The sequence below is a fragment of the Piliocolobus tephrosceles genome, chromosome Y, assembly GCF_002776525.5.
Source record: "Piliocolobus tephrosceles isolate RC106 chromosome Y, ASM277652v3, whole genome shotgun sequence".
In the NCBI taxonomy this organism is placed as follows: domain Eukaryota; kingdom Metazoa; phylum Chordata; class Mammalia; order Primates; family Cercopithecidae; genus Piliocolobus; species Piliocolobus tephrosceles.
This window is the reverse complement of record NC_045456.1, coordinates 23,487,118-23,505,850: the sequence shown is the minus strand read 5'-3', so window position 1 is coordinate 23,505,850 and position 18,733 is coordinate 23,487,118. Positions and strand designations below refer to the sequence as shown.

Sequence of the window (18,733 nt, the reverse complement as noted above, 5' to 3'; positions counted from 1 at the left end):
GAGCCCCCAGAGGATTCTAATACAGATTCCTCCTTGGTGAGGTTTCCCAGATGTCTAAATTGCTAAATCATTATGGCAGACCATCAGCTCTGTGACTGGTTAATATAATTTTCCCAAGAGCACTCCCTCTCTGACTAAAGAAATGCTGAAAATTGGTGGGATAATAATGGTTGGGTGACTACTTTGGGATGACTTTTTGTGTTTACCTGTTAAATTGGTTTTTCCTTGTTATGTGTATAGTAAAAGTTGTGCAACGTGAAGAAGATTACTGTGGGGACAAAGGGAATTCCGCACCTGGTGACTCATGATGCTTGAACCATTTGCTACCCAGATCCTGTCATCGAAGTGAATGATGCTGTCCAGATTGATTTAGGGACTGGCAAGATAACCAGCTTTATCAAATTTGACACAGGTAAGTTGTTTTTTGTTGTTGTTGGTTGGTTGTTTTCCTTGTCTTCTCGGCCACCTCCCTTGCCTTTTCCTATATTTTCTTTCTATTTTATTTTATTTTATCTGTACTACTATCTTGATTGGAGAGAAAGAGAACACATTTAGCTCTCCCTAAAAGAGAGTATGTTGCCTCATGGTCTGTTGGGTTTCAGTGGATTCTTGATGCTGAGTAGTGGTGTGATGTCCCTTGGGGCTACATCCAACAGCCCAGCCTCTTTCAAGAATGTAAACCACAGCTATGTAAACTGTGTGTCCATTTGGTTTGTCATTAAAACTTTGTTTTAAATGTGATAAATTTTATGTGTGTTTCTTGAGGTGAAGGGCTGAAGTTGTCCAGATGACCTTAAACTTGTGATAAGGAAACGATGTGTCTGCAGATTTGTTTCACCTTCCTGCACCCCAGGCTCTGACTCCTGACAGGTTTACACCCAAGTGCTTGCTAGTATCTGATGTGCTAAAGAAGTAAAATATTTTGCCCAGCGTGTTTAACAGAACTTTCTAGAAATGCAGAAACACTGATAGAACAGGATAGGGACAACAAACAGTAGCAACTCCTGCCTACCTTTGATGACCTTACACTTTGTTCTGTTGCTTATGTGCACCTCCATAGTCCCCACTTGGACCCTGATTTAAGACCCAGCCAAAGTCCTCAGCTGGCTTGCTGCTTAAAGAGCCAAAGCTGGCTCTCTTGAATTCAGTACTCCACACGCTGGGGCTGATTGTTGTTTGACCACTATGACCTTGTGCCTGTGCTGCCTGCACTCCTGGTATTTATTATTGAGCTGGAAATTTTAGGTAAGAATATTTGGCTGTGAAAGTTGAGAGGCCTTCTCATTAGGGAAAAACATTGAGAGAGGAGATATTAAACTGGATGTTTCATGCTTATGATGCCTAAACATGTTGATTTCAGTGTGACCACAAAAGACATAACTAGATATCATGCATCTCCCAGTAGTGGCAGTGCACTGTACCATTTAGGAAGTATTCCTGTCGAAGAATCAAGACAAACTTGGATAAAGGGAGAAAAGAAAGCATGTATATATTGGGAGATGCCTAAGATACCTAGCAATCATTTGCAGAGTTATTTCCCTTTTTGAGAGGCTTGCCAAAATATTTCAGGTTCAAACAATTTGGTAGTGGCCATTTGTTTCTAAGTGATTCAGTGCAGAACTACATGGGTAAAGATGAATCAGCACTGGCCATGATTTTTCAAATGTTTTGAAACTGGAGAGTGGATAGGTAGGAGCGTATTATGGTTGTGTCAACTTTTGTGTACCTTTGAAAATAATTTTTAAAATGGACATGGACTTCCTATCTCCAATTAAGTGAAATGTTTGCCATTTGTTTTTTAAATGAAATTCCCTGTTAAAATTCAACAGATTTTTTCTCCCCTACCTAACTTTATTTGAAATATATAGATCTTTGTTTTACACAAAACTTTGTTTTACAGAAAACTTATTAGTTTGCTTATTTATTACTTATTAAATTTACTCCTAGGAGTTTACATAAAATAATTTCACAGAGCCAATATTCCTGGTAAGAAGAAACCAACTGAATAAGGGCAAAAGTTTCTTTGTAGTTCTTGGTTTGTTTGGTTTAAAATGCCTAAATAATTTTTAATTGTGGTTAAAAAAAGATAGTCATGAATTTACCATCGTAATTATTTTTAACTGTACAGTCCATTAGTGTTAACTATATTTACATTGTCGTGTGGCAGATTTCCAGAATGCCTTCATCTTGTAAAACTGGAACTCTGCCTGTTAAACAACTCTGCCACTTCCTCCTCCCCACAGCCCCTAACAACCACCATCCCACTCTTTGCTTCAGTGAATTTGACTGCTTTGGGATTGTTTTAATAAGTGGAAATCATAGTGATTGTCTGTTTTCGACTGGTTTACTTTGCACTGCATAATGTCCTCAAGGTTCATCATCCATGTTGTGGCATGTGACAGTATTTCCTTCCTCTTTCTGAGGCAGAATAATAATCATTGTGTGTATACCACATTATCTTTATCCATTCCTCTGGATGGGCATTTTGGTTGCCACCATCTCTTGACTATTGTTGAGTAATGTTGCTGCAGACACAGCTCTGCAGGTAACTCTCCCAGATTCTGTTGGATGTTCTTATGTATACACTCAGAAGTGGGATTGCTGGATCATATGTGAAAATTTCACAATTTTTGAGTAATTTTTGTGCTTTTCATAGCAGCCCCACTGTTTTACATTCTCATCAGCTCTGCACAAGAGTTTCAGTTTCCCCATATTCCTGCCCAGACTTTGCTGTTGTTTGCTTTTTATATATTTTTTTATTTCTCTCTTGACAACTCTGATAGGCATGAAATCATATCTCATTAGTTTTTGTTGTTGTTGTTGTTGTTTTAAATTTGGATTTCTGTTATGAGTTGAGATATTGAATATCTTTTTGTGTGCTTGTATGTTTTCAGAGAAAGGTCTCATTCAAGTTCTTTGCCCAGTATTTAGTCAGGGTGTTTCTTGGTACTATTGCTTTGTGGGAGTTCTTTAGATATTATCAGATTTAATATCTGCAAATATTTTCTCCCATTCCTTAGGTTGTCTTTTCACCCTTACTGGTTGTTTCCTTTGATTGGCAGGCATTTTTCAGTTTGTCTATTTTTGCTTTTGGTGTCATACCCAAGAAATCATGTCTCTAATATCAAGAAGCTTGTGGTCCTCTGTTTTTAGCTGTGGGTCTTTACAGTTTGAGGCCTTATGTTTAATCCATTTAGAGCTGAATTTTTGTATGATGTAAGGTAAAGTCTTCCTCATGTTATTCTTTTATTTGGGGACCTAGTTTTACCAACACTATTTGTTGAAGCGACTGTCCTTTCTCCATTGAGAGTTCTGGGCACCCTTCTTGAAGATCATTTGGCCACATAGCCTTAGGTTTATCTCTGGGCTCTGTTTTCTTCCTTCTGTTGTTTTTTATGCTAATACCACACTGTTGGATTACTGTCATTTTGTATTGTGTGTCAAATCAGAAAGTGTGAGTTATCCAACTTTGTATCTTCCTTCCCTCCTCCCTCTCTCCTTCCCTCACTCCCTTCCTTCCTTCCTTCCCTGCTTCCCTCCTTCTCTTTCTTCCCTTCCCCTCTCCCACCTTTCCTCCCTTCCTTTATTCCTTTCTTTCTCTTTCTTGACACACAGTATTGCTGTGTCTCCCAGGCTGGAGTGCAGTGGCACAATCTAGGCTCAACGCAACCTCTTCCTCCTGAGTTCAAGCTGTTCTGACTCAGCTTCCCAAGTAGCTCCGAATACAGGCACCAGCCACTATGCCTGGCTAATTTTTGTATTTTCAGTAGAGATGAGGTTTCAACATGTTGGCCAGGCTGGTCTCAAACTCCTGACCTCAGGTGATCTGCCCATCTTGGCCCCCAGAGTGCTGGGATTACAGTCATGAGCCACCATGCCTGGCCTGTCTTTATTTTTCAAAATTGTTTTGGCTATCTCTGGTGGTCAGAGGGTAGAGGGCATGTGTTCCTTGAGATTCCATGTGAATTTTACAGCTGATTTTTTTTTTTTTTTTTTTTTTTGGCAAAAAGAAAAAAAATTGCTATTGGTATTTTGATGGGGATTGCAGTGAAACTATCTGTAAGTTGCTTTGGGTTATATGGACATTTGCAGTTTTCACTGTATAGCTATCCCTTACTACTCATGGGGAACTGGTTCTTCTTTCCACTTGGGATGTCTTTTATTTACAAACGTTTTCTTGCCTAATAGCCCTGGGCAGGACTTCTGGTCCTGTGTTGAACAGAGGTAGTGATAGAGTGGGCATCCTTGCCATGTTCCTGATCCTAAAGGAAAGGCTTTCATTTCTTCATCTATGTGTATACTGTTAGTTGTGGACTTTTTATATTATATATGGCCTTTATTATGTTTTGGCCACATCCTCCTGTCCCTAATTTGTTGAGTGTTTTTATTAATGAAGGATGTTGAATCATGCCGAATGCAGTTTCTGCATCCGTGGAGATGACTGCCTGGTTTTTGTTGTTCATTCTGTTAAGGTAACATTGATTTTGTATCTTTCATTATTCCTTGCATTCCAGGAGTAAATCATCGTTGATTGTGGTGTATAATCCTTTTAATGTGGTGTCGAATTTGATTTACCAGCATTTTGGTCAGGATTTTTGCATCATACTTACTAGAGATAGTGGCATGTAATTTTCATTCCTGGTGATGTCCTTGTCTGTGTTTTGTATCTGGGTAATGCTGGCCTCACAGAATGAGCTTCAAAGTGTTCCCTCCTCTCCAGCCTTTTCAAGACGATTGGTAGTAATTATTCTTTTAATGTTCTTACATCCTGGGCTTTTATTTCTTGCAAACTTTTTGGTTACTGATTCAAACTTCAGGTCTGGTTAGATCTGTTATTTTTTTTATTATTATTATAATTATTATTTCTTCACAAGTCAGTCTTGGTTCATTTTAAGTTTTTAGAAATTTATCAGTTTTGTTCTTGGTTCTTCATTTTGTTGGTGTATACTTGTTTATAGTATTCTCATGGTGCTTTTGTGTCTGTGGCATTGGTTATATCTCCTCTTTCATTTCTGATTTTAATTTTTTGAATCTTCTTTTTCTTAATCTGGCTAAAGTTTTGTCAGAATTTTTGTTTCGTTTTGTTTTGTTTTTAGAGACGGGGTCTCACTCTGTTGTCCAGGCTGGAGTGCAGTTGTTCGATCACTAGTTATGGTAGCCTCAACCTCCCTAGACTTAGATGATTCTCCCTGCCTCAGTGTCCCGAGTAGCTGGGACCACAGGCACATGCCCCACCACACCTGGCTAATTTTTGTGTTGTTATCATAGAAATGGGGTTTTGCCGTGTTGTTTACGCTGGTCTTGAACTCCTAGTCTCAAGTGATCAACCTGTTTCTGCCTCCCAAAGTACTGGCATTACAGGCAGGAGTTACCATACCCAGCCTAGGTTTTGTCCCTTTTATTAATCTCTTTTTTTCAAAAAATCAACCCTTAGCTTTTTTCCTGTTTTTTTTTTTTTTTTTTTTTTCTCTTATGTCTGCTCCAACCTTTATTTAATTTCCTTCCTTCTGCTAACCTTCGGTTTATTCTGCTCTTTTTCTAGTTTCTTGTGATTTAGGTAGGTTTTGATTTGAGGTATTTTGTAACGTAAGCATTTTTGAGCTGCCTTGTCTTGTGTGACATTTTTTGACTTAAACAGTCTATTTTGTCTGACCCAAATTTGGTCAGCCCTGCTTTCCTTTGGTTACCATTTGCCTGGAACATCAGCTTTAGTCTTACTTTAGTCTTATACTTTCAGCCTATGCATATCATTAAATCTAAAACTAGTCTTTTGTTAGTAGCATATCATTGTACCTTGATTGGTTGGTTGGATTTATTCATTTAGCTAGTCTGTGTCCTTAGATTGGGGTGGGGAGTTAATCTATTTACAGTCAATAATTACTGTTAAGGAAGGCATTAGCTCTGTTGTTATTTTCTGTATATTCTGTAGATATTTTGTCCCTATTTTTTCTCCCTTATTACCTGCCTTTTGTGTTTTGCTGCTCTCTTTTTTTGTATTGACAAAAAATAAAAGAATACTTTGAATCCTTTCTAATTTTATTATATGTATCCTTTATTGGTTATTTTCTTTGTGGTTACCAAGGGAATTATATAAATTATCTTAAATTGAAAACAGTCTGTTTTCAGCTATTAAGCTGTATGTCCATATCCCCTCAGACCAACTTTGTTATTGATGCCACACATTAATGTTTTTCTATTGTGTACCCATTTACATTGGTTTATGGTTGTTTTTATGCTTTCATGTTTTAAATTTTATACCAGACTTAAAAGTGATTTATATACTATTATGATCCAGGATTCTCTGTTTTTCCGTATATTTACCTTTACTAGAGATCTTTATATTTTCATATGGTTTTGTGTCTAATGTCCTTTTGTTGCTACTTGAAGGATTCCCTTTATCATTTCTTCTAGGGCAAGCCTAGTGGCTTTTGCTTATCTGAGAAGGTCTTATTTTCTTTAATTTTGAAGGACATCTTTGCTTGATTGGTATTCTTGTGAGGACTGAACTCTGATTTTTATCTTGCCTAAATTCCTGTCTAAGGTGACTGGGGAATCATGCCCTACAAATGGGCATGACTTATCATCAGATGGGTTTTATTTAACCCTATATAGCATGACTTACTTTCCATCCTGACACTGGCATAACATTTTGAGACAATAGAGAAAGTTAAAAAATTTTACCTCAAATCATGTTTCTTTGCCATATTTTGAAATGACCCTACAAAGCTGTTCTTGTGAGGGGAAAATCTGCAGCAAAGAGTCTCCCTTAGCTAGATCTTTTTTCTTCTAAATCCTTCCAATCCTAAAGAGATTAACTAAAATCTGAAACATTTGTCATGTCTGTCTCCAAGGGCAGCCATTATAAGACTCCTTCAGCTTTGATCTCCACCATCTTTTATCTTAACTAAAACATTCCCTTTCTGTCAATCCCAGGTCTTTAGGCAAACTCACCTTACACAAACCAGTTGTCAACCAGAGAATGCTGAAGTTCACCAATAGCCTGGACCACCCCTAGGACCACCCCACTTTGAGTTGTCCCGCCTTTTGGACCAAACCAATGTATTTCTTAAATGTGTTTGATGTCTCATGCCCTTCTAAAATGTATAAACCAAGGTGTGTCCCGACCACCTTGGGCACATATTCTCAGGACCTCCTAAAAGCTGTCTCGTGGACCATGATCACACATATTTGGTTCAGAATAAATCTCTTCAAATATTTTACAGAATTACACTCTTTTCATTGACACTTGGTTGACAATTTGTTCCTTTCAGCACTTTGAGTGAGTCATCCCACTGTCTTTTGGATTGCAGAGTTATCAGAGATTATCAGAAAACTCCTTCTCTAGTAGGAGTTCCCTTGTACATGATGCGTCATTTTTTACCTGCTGCTTCCCAGATTCTTTCTCTGTGACTCTGGGCAGTTTGATTATATTGTCTCTTGATGTGTGTCTCTTTGGGCTTATCCTAGTTGGAGTTCAGCCTCTTGAATTTGTATGTCCATCTTCTTTCTTCTTTCTTATAACTGGGGAGTTTGGGCCTTTTTCTTTATTTTTTTGAGATGGAGTCTTGCTCTATCACCCTGGCTGGAGTGCAGTGGCACGATTTCAGCTCACTTCAAATTCCGCCTCCCAGATTTACGCCATTCTCCTGCTTCACTCAGCCTCCCGAGTAGCTGGGACTACAGGCGCCCGCCACCTCGCCCGGCTAATTTTTTGTATTTTTAGTAGAGACGGTGTTTCACTGTGTTAGCCAGGATGGTCTCCATCTCCTGACCTTGTGATCCGCCCACCTAGCCTCCCAAAGTGCTGGGATTACAGGCGTGTGCCACCGCTCCTGGGCCATTGTTTTTTTTCTAGTAGTCCTTCTGCCCTTTCTCATCTTTCCCCCTTTTCTCCCAAATCCCCTTCTCATATTCTCATAGTCTCTGCTCCTTCTATGACTCCTGTAATTTGTGTATTGTTCCTCTTGATGGTGTTTCATACTCCCTTCCTTAGGCTCACCATCTTTGTTATTTTTTTTTTCCTTTTTGCTCCTCTGGCTTGTTAATTTTAATGGCCTGTCTTCAGGTTTGCATACTTGTTCGAAACCTATGTATTTTTCAATTCATTTTAATAGTATTCAGCTCCCGTTTGATTATTCGTTGTGGGTTTCCTTCACTTTTTTGGTAACGCTCATGTTATGTGTTGTTTTTCTGATTTTGTCTGTCTGTCTGTGTTCCCTTAGTTTGATGTGCATCTTTAAGATGGTTAGTTTGAATTCTTTGTCAGGTAACTCATAGATCATCATTTGTTTAGGCTTATTTTTCTAGAGAAACACAGCCACCTCCTCCAGTCTCTACCAGGTGTCTTCATACAGGGACGATGACTTTCACCAGTCAACCGGGCCAGAGGTTCTGGGGATCTGTCAACTCGGAATTTATGTGTGCACTTTCCCGGCTGTGCTTCTCTGAAGATCTTAACTTCTTTCATTCCCTGATGCCTGACTGTGGTAGTACAACCTGTCTGGTGCTGTAACAACTGTCCTGACCTCCCCAAACTCGCAGGTCTTTGTTTTGTTGTTTTTGAGATAGCGTCTTGCTCTGTCATCCAGGCTGGAGTGTAGTGGCATGATCTCGACTGCAACCTCCACCTCTTGGGTTCAAGCATTCTCCTGCCTCAGACTCCTTAGTAGCTGCGATTCCAGGCACATACTACTATGCCTAGCTAGTTTTTTCTATTTTTAGTAGAGACAGAGTTTCACCATATTGACCAGGCTGGTCTCTTAACTCCTGGCCTCAATTGATCTGTCCACCACAGCCTCCCAAAGTGCTAGGATTATAGGCCCAAGCCACCACACCTGACCTGCATGCCTTGTCTTCTTTCTTTGAGTCCCTCGAGCCTGGGTGTCCAAACTGCCTTCCTTGTCAGGACTAACTTACATAAGACAGAAAGCAGTTTTTCAGGTGGCTTTTGACCCCTTGAAAAGCCAGAACGTCTATGCATCATTGACATTTCTCTTTCTTTCCTGTGGGAGATGCCAGGATTTTGGATTTTTTTCTCACAAATGTGTTATGCGGTGCTGGGGAAGTGGAGTGTCTTGTGCAGGTTAAAAGCTGCAAATGTTTCTATTGGTTTATTGCTTCTTTTCTTGACTTTGTACTAGCCTGGGGTCCTGCAGCTTCTTAACTGATTTGTGGAGTATTCACCAGTGCAATTTAGTTGCATATGTTGTTGTGAAGTTTGTGTGTCCAGTGGGGAGGGAGAGCCTGGGCCTCCTCTTTTGCCATTTTACAGATGTCTGCTGTATTGTTATTTTTTAATGTTTTAGTTTTTATTTATGTTTCGTTGGTGGTTTTGAAATAAAGCCACCTCTGGTTCTGTTATTTTTAAGTGGTTGTGCTTGTGATTACAGTGTGCATATTGAAATCATCAAAGCTCAGGATTAACTACCTTCTTTATTCTCCTCTGGGACAGTGGCAGGAATGTGCTGTTTCTCCTTTTACTGTTCTTGAGATTTTTGACGGATTTCATGCATCTGGGTTGGCATCGTTCTAGAAAATTGTGTTTTCACATACTGCTTTGTCCCTAAACTTCCTCTCACCTTGGTTTTCGGGACTTGCATTTAACTCGGGAACTTCTCACAGTAGACCCAGTTATCCAGTCTAACCCTAACCCTAACCCCAGTTATCCAGTCTTCTCTGTTTTTCATCCTTTGTCTTTCCATGGTACATCATGAGCGTTTCCTCCCAACACCTTCTGTTTTTTTCTGATTCTCTCTGCAACCAATTGTGGGCATGTTTCTTTAAACCTGTTCCTTTCCATTCTTAATTTTGGTCACTAAATTTTTCATTATTTGATTTTCAAATCCACTAGGTCACTTTGCAAAGGTAGGCTTCTTGTTGCTGATTTACATTAGTTTTATTCTGTTTTGTTTTCAGTGTGTACTTGTAGACTCTTTCAAGGCAGTTCCAAGTTCTACATTTGGTTTGATGCTATGGTGCTGATGGTGGTTCTTTATCATGGTGTCTTAGTTTCTTCCATGCTATACATTATATGTAAAGTATTGTTAGTAAGAATAATATGAGGTCAATTTTTTTTTTCCATTTTTTTTTTTTTTTTATACTTTAAGTTCTAGGGTACATGTGCATAACGTGCAGGTTTGTTACATATGTATACTTGTGCCATGTTGGTGTGCTGCACCCATCAACTCGTCAGCACCCATCAATTCATCATTTATATCAGGTATAACTCCCCAATACAATACCTCCCCCTCCCCCCTCCCCATGATAGGCCCCGGTGTGTGATGTTCCCCTTCCTGAGTCCAAGTGATCTCATTGTTCAGTTCCCACCTGTGAGTGAGAACATGCGGTGTTTGGTTTTCTGTTCCTTGTGATAGTTTGCTAAGAATGATGGTTTCCAGCTGCATCCATGTCCCTACAAAGGATGCAAACTCATCCTTTTTTATGGCTGTGTAGTATTCCATGGTGTATATGTGCCACATTTTCTTAATCCAGTCTGTCACTGATGGACATTTGGGTTGATTCCAAGTCTTTGCTATTGTGAATAGTGCCTCAATAAACATACGTGTGCATGTGTCTTTATAGCAGCATGATTTATAATCCTTTGGGTATATACCCAGTAGTGGCATGGCTGGGTCATATGGTACATCTAGTTCTAGATCCTTGAGGAATTTTTTTTTTTTTTTTTCTGAGACAGTCTTGCTGTGTTTGAAGTGCAGTGACACAGCCTTGGCATGCTGCAGCCTCTGCCTCTGGGGTTCAAGTGATTCTCCTGCCTCAGCCTTCCAAGAGGCTGGTAACAGTTGCCCACCACCACACGCAGCCATTTTTTTGTATATTTAGTAGAGATTGGGTTTCACCATGTTGGCCAAACTGGTCTTGAACTCCTGTCCTCCTGTGAACTGCCACCTCAGCCCACCAGAGTGCTGGGATTACAAACACGACCACCCGGCTAAATTCTGTATTTTGTTAATAGGAAGACAGGGTTGTTTTTGGGTTCATGTGTTTGTGAGAGTTCTGCCTTGAGGGTGTCTGGTTAGAGCTTTCACTTGGAGACTGAACCCAGCGCTTTGATTTCTATTCCACTGTCCTTGTGAGGCCATCAGAAAGAAGGCAGAGTCTCACAACAAAAGTAAACATTAGTTTCCACTCAGTCTGTTTTCCTGAGAGTTGTCTAATAGATATAAATAGATCTGACACATTCAAGAGTTACAGTGATTCTAGGGAAGGATCTTAGCTTTCAACTTACATTTACTAAGGTGCCCTGGTAAGTACTTTTCTAAATGTCAGGGGCTTTTTATTGGAACTTAACACACCTTGAAAGAGTCAGTGTTTTCATCAGTTTATACCCTTTCTTCACTTCTAGAAGCAGTGGCAAACAAGTGAAGGGAAAGAACTATTATTAACAATTTGAATCTTACCAGGAGTAATTTAGTTCTATTTTTTCCCTGTGCGTACTAAGTCCATAGTGTTCCCACATAAGGACTCTGGAAAATGAACTGAAAAACCGTTGTGGACCTTATTATCGACATAAGCAGTGCGAGGCATTTCTGCTGCTCTTTCCCAAGTACTGAGTTTCTTTTACAGGAGTCTCTGCAATTGGGTCTTTTCTATTAGAACAAAACACCCAAGCTTTCGTTGGCATTTCATCTCACCTCTTTTTCAGGTGTCATCTTCTGTTTATCACATAGAACAAACCCTGCATTTTGTTACTGACCAGGTGTTTTTATCCAGATCTTCCTACACTCTGCCCTAAAGCATAGTGTACAAAATTTTTTTTTGTAGCTGAGGGTGTTAGGTGCTGCTCGTTTAACTGTCTTCTCAGTGGTTGCCACAGAACCCTAAAGAACTGGCCAAGTATACTGACCTAAGAAACAAAATCTTGGGTGGTTAATGTGATTTTTTTTATTTTTCTGGTAGGAGTGTGTAGGTGCTTTCTTGTGACTTGCCTGAACATTATTGGGTATCCATACCATCTGGAATAAATGCAATACAAAATTACTTTCAAATCACTTCTCTGACTCTCAGTACACTTGCTAATGCTGAGGCAAAACCTTTGGTCCTTTTAATTCCTGTGACTCCTCACCGTACCAAAACACATATTTCCCACCGGCCCTGGATTACTGTTAAAAATCTGCATTTTGGATCAACAAACATCTTGTGATAGGGAGGGTCAAACTGCAGAAATCTCTTTGTTCATTGTCAAATCGAGCAATTTTCACCTTAAACGTAATTTTAATTTTCTTTTATCCCAGAATCTCATCTTTAAGCCCCTCAGGCTGAGTTGGTTTCTTCTTTTCCTATCAGGTTTTGAGAGCTCAGTAAGTGTTTATGCCCTTGATTTATGTTTTTCCTCTTGATTCATAGGTTATAATTTCAAACTTACCCTGGAGTTTTTTAGGCTAGGGTACTAGTTTTTGTTTTGTTTTGCTGGCATTAAGACAGGGCTGCATTCTCTGATTTTGGTGTGTCTTCTAGTTTTTTCTTTTCTTTTTTTTTTTTTTAATGTGTCTTCACATAACAAAGTGGACTCATGGCTGAGTCTTAGCAATGGTTTGAGGGAAACTTTTTCTTAAAACATGCTTATTCTCTGATAAATAAAACTTCCTTGACATAGTGGCCTGTGCCCTATACAGGATGCTTATATTAGGTGGTTATGTCCCACAAAAATAAGTTCAGATATCCAAAATGAACGTATTGTTTCAGGGACCCCATGACAGCCATCAGAACATTGGAAGTTTCCCCCTCTAGAGATTGGATTAACTAGCAGTCCAGTTAAAGTCCTTTCATTATTGTCTAGTGTCTTTCTGATTAGCCTGAATTTCTCCAGTTCTCCCTCCCTCTTAGTCATCCTTCCCTTCTTCCCCCCCACCCAGTACTCTTCCCTGCCATCTTTGCCCCCCCCCCCCCCCCCACCAAATGATTATTTGTTTAACCTTTGAAGAGTTATTGTTGGACAAACAATGCAGGGAAAGCTTGTTGTTGGAAAAATCTTTAGGGACATGCCTTAAAATGCTGACTGCAATCTGCTTCACAAAAAGCATCTTCATAGTGATAAGAGTTCTTGAAGTTATGATTTTGGAGTGATCCTCCATTTTTTTGTCCTGGTGAGCCCATCTGTGTTAATTGGTTTTAAAGGCAGCAGGCCTCTATCTGGTTTTAAAATGACTGCTCTCCTGTTTATTTTCCTTTCCCTCTAGGCAATGTGTGTATGGTGATTGGTGGAGCTAACCTCGGTTGTGTTGGTGTGATCACAAACAGGGAAAGACATCCCAGTTCTTTCGATGTGGTGCATGTGAAGGATGCCAGTGGCAACAGCTTTGACACGAGGATTTCCAACATTTTTGTCATTGGCAATGTAAGACTTCCACTCTCTTTACTACTTTCTAAGAAGACTCACCCTAAAAAGTGTAAAGACCTGCATGCACTACTGGTGTTTGTTTGTTCTTTTCTTTTTCCTTTGTTAAGGTACACAGAGTGCAGCAAGCGCTTTATTTAGAGCCTCTGACCCAGCAAGAGTGTTAGTTAGATCTAGAGCCTTGCGCCTGCCTCTTGAGGAGGTCTGTGTGACTTGCCAGCACTGTCACACAACAGATTAAGTTAAACTCACCCTTGTAACTTCTGCAGGGCTATACCACTTGTTTGTGCTGGGTTAAGGTCACTGTCTGCCAAACCCTCTGAGACTATATCATATACGTCATCATTGAACATGGAGTTGATAATGAAGATTGATGTAAGGGACTATGAGTGAGTTGCTAATTTCAGAATAAGAGCATTTACAAGCCACATACCACCTGTGAGTTTCCTTTACTCATTAAAGATGACTTTGCTCTGAGATATTTTAAGACCTTTTCAGTGAAGGAGCACCTCTGGAGTCACACAGTACCTTCACATGAGAATCTATTACCCTATGACTTAAGCAAAGGGCAAGGGATTTAATCAAAAGCTTTTCATCCAGCAATTCAGCCTCGGGAGCGGCATGTTAACACTTGTACACTGGCAGCCATTTGATACTTGAGAGACAATATGGTACAGAGGGGAAGCCTGCTGTTGCCTCTTTGGCTGTGCCACTTGGCAGGTCTATAGGTGGTCCATTTCTCTTCTCAATACTGAATTGTGACAGCTCATTCTGTACTTTTGAAAACAGTGGATCAGGGGAGTGAGTAAATGCATGTGAAAGCTCTGTAAAACTGACAACAGGTAGCTGACAGTTCTCCACTTCAAAACTGAGAAGCTGAGGTTAATGGCCTTTTTTTTTTTTTTTTCTCTCTCAGCACTGTGAATGCCTCATAGAAAAAGGTGTTCGTGAAAAGCTTCTTGACTGATTGCTTCACACAAAATAGAAGCAGGAAGACCTGTATTCAGCAGCTCAGCAGCGGGAAGTGGGAGGAACAGTGACAATGAGACAACTCTCAGGAAACACATAGAGGGAAGTTTTTATTTTGTTGGGAATTTTGCTTTGGTAGTATTCTGTTAGGTGCCCCTTAATGTAAAGGAAGGTACAAAACATGTGTGTTTTGGTGAAGTGTTGGGTTTTGTTTTTTTTTTTTTTCTTTTTTTTTTTTTTGTCTTTACCTCCCGCTTTCTTTCGTCTCCTCCCTTTTCATCCCTTTTTTTATGTACTTATTTTGTCTCCTTCTCAATTGCAGGGTAATAAACCTTGGATTTCCCTGCCCAGGGGAAAGAGCATCTGACTTACTATTGCTGAAGAGAGAGACAAGAGGCTGGCTACCAAACAGAGCAGTGGCTAAGTTACAGTAGTGGCATATTTTTTCTCTTTGCACAAATAAACAGTGAATTCCTGTTTCCTAATGTGTGTGTGTGTGTGTGTGTGTGTGTGTTTTCCCACTTCTGGATAATAGTAGGGTTTGAATTTTTGGCTTGGTTTTGGCACCATCTTAAGATCTCTAAGTACCACTTGTTCTTCCTCTGACCCTCCAGGAAATAAACATTTTCTTTCCTTCCCTCATACATGTTACTCACATCTTCTCTGGTCAGAATGATGGCAATAACATCACTAAATAAAGTGCAAAAAGCATGATACTTCTGGCTGCCTGACGGAATGAACATTTGTTGAAATCATAGAAGAAAAATGTGTTTGTGTTAATTAGGGAGTTTTAAAATAATTTTTCGTGCCTTACCATGGTTATGCTTTTTCTTTTTTCCCCCCTCTTCCCTCCCCTCTTTTTTCACCTTATAGAATTTACCTCACAGATTTTTGTTCCAAAGTCTGGCCTCTGTCTCCAAAAGGACTGTGTTCTTTTGTGCAAGCTCTGGGGAAGGTGTTAGTTTCCTTCCTCATTCACATTACTGGTAGAAATTCAGATCTCTATGGCTGTAGGGCACGTTCCCTTTTCGCTTGCTGACTGGCAGCTGAGGCCTGTTCTCAGCTTCTATAGGTCACGTGCATTTTTTGCCTAGTGGTCCTACTCCTCAGATATATTGAATGGTCTTTCTTTGACCCAGTAAGGAACAGTTCTCCACTTTTAAGGGCCCACCAGGATAATCTCTGTTTCATGGACTGTCACTTAAATGACATCACATTTAGTCCACTTTGTCTTGCCAGGTAGCATTTACAAGTACTAGGCAGTAGGATATGGACATCTTTGATGTTTGTGAAGACTTAGAAACAAAAGAAAAATGGCTGGGGGCAGTTGACGCCAACAATTTAAGATTTGGCTACTGTTGAAAAGCAAATTCTGGATTATGATACATAACAGGAAGTAAAAATGAAGCTTATTTTATATTGCAGTGGCTCACATCTGTAATCCCAACGCTTTGCGAGTGGATCACTTGAACACACAAGTTTCAGGCCATCCTGGGCAACATATTGAGACCGTGTCTCTACAAAAAGCAAAAAGCAAAAAAAATTAGCCAGGTTTAGTGGTGCATGCTTGTAGTGCCAGTTACTTGGAAGGTGGAGGTGGGAGGACCAGTTGATAGCTTTTTTCACCAAGGTGTTCAAGGCTACAGTGAGCCCTGATTCTGTTGCTGCACCCTAGCCTGGGCAACAGGGCAAGACACTGTCTCTTGTTGGATTCTATAAAAGAATCAGTTATAGAGGGAATAAGAGTCAATAGTCTTCCTCCTTGGAGTCTTAAAGGAGGTACTTGCCAAGTGGGCATTTTTATGCATCCACGAGCTCAAAGACCTATGGTTGTACTGCTGTTTTGTTGTAAATCCTCATTTGGTGCTTGCTTTTGAGCTCTCACTGTGTATCACATCTGATGTTTCTGAAAGAACTGAAGTGAAATGACCACATAAAGGAAAGAGAAAACCAGGGGGTTTCTTTCAGGACACACGAAGGAAAAACTTTAAAAACTGAGGAATTTGGTGTAATTTTAAGTTCCCAGTTGCAACTGCCGAAATGGATGTGTGTGTGTTTGGGTCCATGTGTGCATGTGCCTGTGATAATCAAATTTTGTTTTGTTTTTTGAGACAGTCTTAACTCTGTTGCCAGGGCTGGAGTGCAGTGGTATGATCTCAGCTCACTGCAACCTCTACCTCCTGGATTGAAGCGATTCTTTTGCCTTTCAGCCTCCTGAGTAACTGGGGCTACAGGCACACACCACTATGCCCAGCTAATTTTTATAGTTTGGATATACAAAAATTGGACAGGCTGGTCTCAAACTCCTGATCCCAATTGATCTACCCTCCTTGACCTCCCATCCCAAAGTGCTGAGATTACAGGCATGAGCCATTCACCCCGGCTGATAGTCAAAATTTTGAGTCAGTGCACAAAGATACTACAGTGGAAAGAGGTGGGTAATTCTCTGACTACCATGTTTATTGTTATTTCGCGACACTGTTATTTCAGTGTCCCTCCATCTCATGACTGACAAATGCAATACTGAACATGTTCAAAAATGTCTTCTCTTTCCAGTCCTTCCTCCCTGAAGTAGGGACATTCCTTACCTCATCATGCTTCACAACCTTGGGTTATTGTTACCTTATCCCTCACCCTCATCTCATCATCTCCCTCAAATACTTTCTGTAAGTAGGTGAATTTTAAATCATATGTAAGTAAAACTAAGCCACCAAACATTAGCTGGCATACATCTCTTCCATCCATTGCCTGCTCTGTTGGAGGATTTTATCCCATAAATGTTCATCTCTGACTTAATATCCTCCTCTGTTCACTGCATATTATTTGAGTTTATTCTTCCTATATTTCACTAGCTCATGAGCTCAAAGAGCTACACTGTCAACCCGACAGCCTCTTTCCGTGTGACAGAGGTCAAGCCCTCAGGCCTTTGTGCTCAAGCATTGAAGGTCTCGTTTCCTCCAACTCTCTTTCCTACCAAGAGGGGTGGCAGAGCAGGACTAAGAACTCATCTTCTCTGTACAACTCATAGACAAACTGGTACAAAAGCACACACATCCACAGCAGGGAAAGAGCAACTCAGGCCCATGAGCTTCATGCAGCAAGTCCAAATACTTAAATCTCAGCCCAAAGAGAGATGAAGAAAAGGAAAAAAGGGATGAAAAGCAGAAGAACAAAGGAATGAACACCATCAATGTCAACAGCTCTTGACCATACACAAAAATCTGTATTCCCAAATTAAACATTACTTTCTCATTTCTTCATTCTTGAGGAATATTTTTTGAGTACCTACTATTTGACAAGCACTGAACAGAACAGACAGAAAATACTGAAACTTGAGTTCATGTGTGGGAAATTGATGATTTAGAGTCAACAAAAGTAAGGTTCATGAAACTAGGATAGAGGTCTCCTTAGATCAGGCCCTACACAAAGGCCTTTGATCAGTGACATACAGTAGAATAGAGTCAACCAAGAGTACATGCAAGTTAATGGCATGTTAACACTTTTCCTCCAAAATTAAAGGGGTGGATCTATGCTTTCCATTTGTATTAGTTTGCTAGTACTCAAAATGGGTAACTTAAAAGACAAAAATTAGTTGTCTCCTAATCCCGGAGGCCAGAATTCCAAAACCAGGTGTTGGCAGAGCCATACTGCTTCAATGGATAGGAGACATCTGTTCTAGGCCTCTCCAAGCTCTGGTAGTTCCTTGGCTTGTGGCTACATAACTAGCCTTTACATGATATTCTCCCTGTGTGCTGGGGATATTCTTAAGTGAAACTTGCTTATATTTATTTATCTTTAGGGAAGCTTTTATGATTGTGAAAATTAGAAATGACTTCAAGTGCAGTTTGGTGCTACTGTCTTGATCCATTAGTGGTAGGAAGCCAGGAGTCTCAAACACCAGTGCCATTGAACCTCCAGTGCAAACATTAGTTGGTGAAAAGGGCAAGTTATATTTTGTGTGAAAATAATTGTGACTTTATGTATTCATGGAAAGGGTCCCAGAGTCTTGATTTTAGGGATGGCTGTGTTGAAACAGGCATTGCAAATTGCAAACACCTAGAAATTTACCATCTTCAGTAGCTCCTTTCCTAGTAAGAAAGTCAACCAAATACCATATGCCTACCAGTGCATGATGTCACGTGAAGAATTACTGTGCATTTGTGCATATAGTTACATATATGGATATGTTCTGAATACAGTCATGCAGATATAACAGTATACAAGAAAATCAGGAGAGGTAGTTTAAAGGACGTGATAGAGAACAAGCCACACAAGCAATAAAAAGGAAAGCGCTTCTAAAACATTGAGCAACACTGAAGTGGTATCACTGAAGTGGTTTAGAGTAAAGGAAGCTAAACTCAAAAGATGAACAACATGAAGAGTATCACTGACATGGTTTAGAGCAAAGGA

The 18,733-nt window shown here is 39.9% G+C and overlaps 1 long non-coding RNA gene across 1 annotated transcript; it reads left to right on the top strand.

Annotated features, from left to right (window-relative positions):
- Positions 1-244: 244 nt before the first annotated feature.
- On the top strand, positions 245-14,797 carry LOC111535282. Its single transcript, XR_002729374.3, has 3 exons — positions 245-412; positions 13,197-13,354; positions 14,646-14,797. It is a non-coding gene; the product is annotated as an uncharacterized LOC111535282 (long non-coding RNA).
- The last annotated feature ends 3,936 nt before the right edge of the window (positions 14,798-18,733 follow it).